Here is a 5,399-nt window from a genome sequence, read left to right on the forward strand (position 1 = left end):
ATGTTTTCCATGTGTTTTATCTATTTTATAGATGAAACTAGAAAGATTTTTCATGTTGGATGTTTAAATTAATTTATTTAATTATGGAATAAAAGTTCTTGTTAACGATTTTAAATCTTTAAAATTTTGGGTCGTTACACATACAACCCTTATACATGATTTAATCCAATACTTAGAACTCCAAAATTTATCATTTAGTTTCATTCAAACTTATAAAATCAGAGAAAACAAAGATTTGACAAAAACAACACTAAAATCCCAAAGTATTGAACTGTGGTACCAATTTCTACATATTGAAATCTGGCATCGAAACCATTAATAGAAATTGCACATTCCTGGGCAGAATTTCAAAAATAGCACCCTTGCATTAATTTTTGCCTGAAAATTAATTTAAAATATCAAAATTCAACCTCAACTCCATATCTCATTGTAATACATCATAAATCATGTGTTTTATATCATATACAAACAATCAATATGAATATTTAGGCTCTAATTTACAAACCCATTTCATATATATTTTTATATCCCCCCTTCAACACAAATCTTTCAAATATACATTTCTTTGATATATTCTTGTTTAATACCTTAAATACCTACTATTAACCTTTAATTCTTCCCAAATCTCGAATTTGAGAAATTTCCATCAATCCTAAAATCAAATATCATCCTTCAATAAATAAAACTTATGCGTACCCTGAAAAATTGAGAGGAAATTGAAGACCAAGCCCTATCCCCCCCCCCTCCCCCCCATTTTTTCCTTTTCTTTCCCTTTCTTCACGATTATTCTCTCTCTCTCTCTCTCTCTCTCTCTCTCTCTCTCTCTCTCTCTCTCTGTTGTGTATATATATATATATATACACACACACACACACACACACACACACACACACACACACACACAAATTTCAAATGAAGAAATAGCCTCTACAATGACACTTGTCCTCCATTAACTCCCATATTAGCTATTCAAGTCCTTCCGTTTATGTTTTGTATAAAATCTGCTCATTAAACTTTCCATACTTGTCAAATAAATCCTCCGATTTAAATGATGTCCATTATAAATCCTCAAGTATCTAAAATATAAAATAAGCCCCAATAAAACAATTTATTCCATTTAAGTCCATAATTGATTTTGACTTTAACTAGTCTAACTTTTGGCTTTGAATAAATAATATTGACTGTTAACTAGTATAAAATGGGATGTAACACATGTGTTACTTTTATATTCTACCATTGTTTTTTCAAGAGTAATATATCAATATTCTTTTGAAATATTGAAAAATATAATTCATACTCTTTTGGAGCAAGTAATATTCTTTAGAGATATTAATTATAATGTTGTGCTACTTCATCAGCAACAACAACAAACTATTATTTTAAAATATTAATTATAATGTTGAGCTACTTCAGGAGCAACGACTTGATAAATTATTAATTTAAAATTTATAAGAGAATATCTTACAAATATTTAATTAGATTAAAAATATTTATTGCCATATAGACAGGGCATGATAAGAAAATTAACTACCAAACATACATTATGAAAAGAAATCTTCATATATAGAAATCAACAGAATTAACTAAATCTTTTATTGGCAAAATATTTTACTAAAATGCAAAAGATGCCAAACACGTGAATTTCACATGTACAGAAGTTAAATGTTTGAATAACTCTAGATGAATTAATTCAAAATGAAGTCCACGCATCAAAAGGCATGAATTGGATGCGTGAATTGATAAAAAAAAAAAATAATAATAAATAAATAAATAAAAATAAAAATTCACATGTTCCAAAATTAATTTGAGTACATATGACAGTGATTATGCTTAAAAAACTATATTCTCTAAACTTTGAAAAATTAAATTATTGTGCTAATAATGTGTTATGAAAAGAGAGAAAAAGAGAAGAGTGAATAAAAGTTAATAGACTCGTGTGTACTATAATGAGAACCAAATTTCAATATTTATAGGTGAGGATTAGGGATATAATGGTAATAATTTATAAGGCCGCAGGGGTACAATTGTCATTCACTAATAAACTACTTTTTCTCATGAATTTTCTTTTTTCCTTCACAATTATTTTAATTAAAAATTAAATATAATTATGCTTTTAATTAAAATTGATTTTTAATGCACTTGTCGACGAAAACATTAGGAGAACTAAGACTGAAGTTGAATACTTGGTCTTTTGACTCCCTGTAATAGATTTATTTGGCTTTACATCTGTCTTGAGGTGAGATACATCGTCTAAATTTTAGTTTTATATTATCTAGTGATAATTTTAATTTTAATTTTTTCAGAGCATTTTCAAAAAACTCTTTAAATATGAAAAACTCTCTATTTTTTAGAATCGACATTTTAAATCATGCTCCAAGAGACTTACTCTCTATAATTAAATGCACTCAAAGCATTTCAATTTTCAATATAGAAAAATAATAAAATAATCTAAAAAAAGCTAGTTAAGCCCTTGTTTGAGCTACATTATTTTCCTTAAAATGTATTTTTGAATAGTGTATTGATGGAAAATGTGTGACTAAAAAATAAAGAAAATTTTTGGATTTACGTGCAATGTTATTTTATTGAAGAATGTGTTGTCGAAATGATGTCAAATCACTGTTTAAAAATGTATTTTTTTGAAAAAAATATGGCTCAAACATGGCCTAAAACAAAAAATAGAGAAAAATAATAAATATTTTTTGAAGGTATTAAAATTAAATGTTAAACATAAAGATATTGTTGTAGTATTCTAAAATTTTAATTCTCTAAATTTATAGATGCTTTCCAAATGATAGAATACGTTCTTCAAAAATAGAGAATCTCTTGAAAATGCTAAATCAATTGGGTTTTGAATTTGAAGGGTGAGCAGGTGGTGTCTCCAAGAGATTTTATTTTTAAAGAGTATATTTTACAATTTAAAGAAATATAAGCTTAGAGAGTAAAAATTTCTATATATCACAATAGTCTCTTTATATTTCATACTTAATTTTACTACTCTTTGTATGTATTTATTATTATTATTTGTTATTTTCATCAATTTTCTCCAAATTAATATATCATATCATCCATTTTCTTTGTATATATTGTTTAGTTGGTCAATATATGAAGCATTTAAGATTGAAATATTTTGAATGCATTTAATTATAGAGAGTACGTTTTGCTCGTTTTCATTTTAAAATGTTAAGCAAGAATGATGATTGAGTTTTTGGCAGTGATTTATATTTGATTATTTTGAGCACATTGTATTGCATGCATTCTCGGAAAATTTCACCTGATGCATAGCAAATGGGCCAAAACTTTAGATTTTTAAGATAGACTTTTTTCGAATGTAATAATTAAAAAACTTATAGTGCGTTTGGTTTTTGTCTCTGTTTTCTATTTTTAATTTTAAAATCGTTTTCTGTTTTGAAGGATTATTTTAAGGTTGCAAAGAAAGCATTCGGTTATTCATTTTGAAAAATAGTTTCTCAAAACAAAAAATTAGAAATCACGTTTGGTTTTAAAACTTTAGAAATAATTTTATGACATTTTAGAGGAGCATATAGAGGGGGAGAGAGAGATATTTGTATTTGAGTAAGTTTTGTGCGATTTTATTATTTATTTTAATTTGAAAAATTTTAAGTTCATTTTCCTTGTTTTGAGTTTTTTTGAGTGTTTTCAATGAAATTATTCAAGACGTCAAAAAGTCATTTTAAGTTTTGTGTTGTAAAATTTTCCTTGTTTTTCAAAAATGTATTTTTGAAAATAACATAGCAAACACATTTTGAATGGTTTAGAAAATTGAAAACTGAAAATGGTCTCAACATGACAAATCAAGTGTACTCTTATAATTCTTAGTTATGAATAGAAATAGTCAGAAAAAATTTATATAAAAATTGTTATTGAAAGAAGAGTAATGTTATTTAGCACATTAATGTTAAAACATCGATTTAGATGACATCAAGTGATATTAAATGATAATATTAGTAGTATTAGATAGCATAATTCTTTAAAAAAAAAAAAAAAGGTCCAAAATTAAACGTTAGTAGATAAGGACGGAGTTAGACCGCGGTCTAGGGATGTCAATTGGGCTCGTTATCTCGGACCACCCGTGGCTCGATTCGAAAAAAGTCTGAGCCGCCTCTGGCCAAGCCCAAGCCCGAGCCCAAGCCTGCCCGTGTGGCTCGTCGGCTCGGGCTTGGGCCTTATTATTAAAAAAAAAAAAAAATACTGAACAAATGCAGTCGAGTGCCATATAAAAAAAAAAGGAAAAAATCGAGCTGACCCGGCTCACTAAGGCCCGAGCCTTATTTTTTTGACTGAACTTTTGCTCGACTCGGCTCGCGTTCGAAAAAAGCCCATTTAATTTTACTCAAACCGAGCCCAAGCTTTGAGTTTCAACTCACGAGCCGGTTTGGCTTGGCTTATTGACATTCCTAGACCGCACTAGCATTTTTTTATGCTAAGCTGATACGTAAAAAGAATAAAAATTCCACATAAAATTTTACTTTTTCATAATTTCATTTTAATTTTTTTTATGGTGCAAGGAAAAAAATGTGAACTGGGCCCACACCAGTAGCCCTAATTCTGCCTCTATTAGTAACTTAGTAGTACAATTTAAAAGTAAAAATTTTATCCTTATGGCCCTAGTTACACCACATAAATACATGATTTTGATTTTTCATTCAAACAAATATATTTTGACTCGTTCTACGGTCTTTTCTTCTCTATTCTTGTTTACTCTTAGTTTTGTAACATATTGAATTTTCTGGTAATCTCTACTTTGTTAAAAGAGAGAATCCATCCTGCACTATTCATTTAAGAAGCTTTGGTGAATTTTCCATTTTACCCTCCAATCCTATATACTAATTCCAAAATGAGGGCTTAATGGTCTTTATGTATGGATACAAATAATGGTTTTTAGACACAACATATCTCTAGGAATGAGTACTGTGATCACTGTGCTACAAAAACTTCTTTCATACGAACTCTATATTTTTCTCTCGATGGGACAAAAAAGGCGAAACAAAACCCTCGGCAAATTCAATCGATGATTATAGCTCTGTGTTGGTAGTTGCCGAAAAAAAAAATGTTGAGTTTTGTCTAAAATAAAATTTTCTTGTAGAACTCGAATATAATTTGGGTTGTATTATTACGTTGCTAAGAGCGTTCCTTAAGAGTTCAAATTAAAGTTTTGGTCATGATAGTAAAGTTTCGAGTACTTGTTTTTAAAAATTTGCAAGGTGTCAAAATTTCTCTTAAATGACAAATTTATTTTTTATATGGATTGGGTTACATTATTTTGACGACACATTTTACATTATTTAGTGTTTAAAATTTAGATTAGATAACCTATTGCATAGTGCCATAACCACCCCCAACTTACCTTATCATTTAAACCCCATTTTTGTTAGCTAAAA

This window comes from Olea europaea, chromosome 20 (genome assembly GCF_002742605.1).
Source record: "Olea europaea var. sylvestris chromosome 20, O_europaea_v1, whole genome shotgun sequence".
In the NCBI taxonomy this organism is placed as follows: domain Eukaryota; kingdom Viridiplantae; phylum Streptophyta; class Magnoliopsida; order Lamiales; family Oleaceae; genus Olea; species Olea europaea.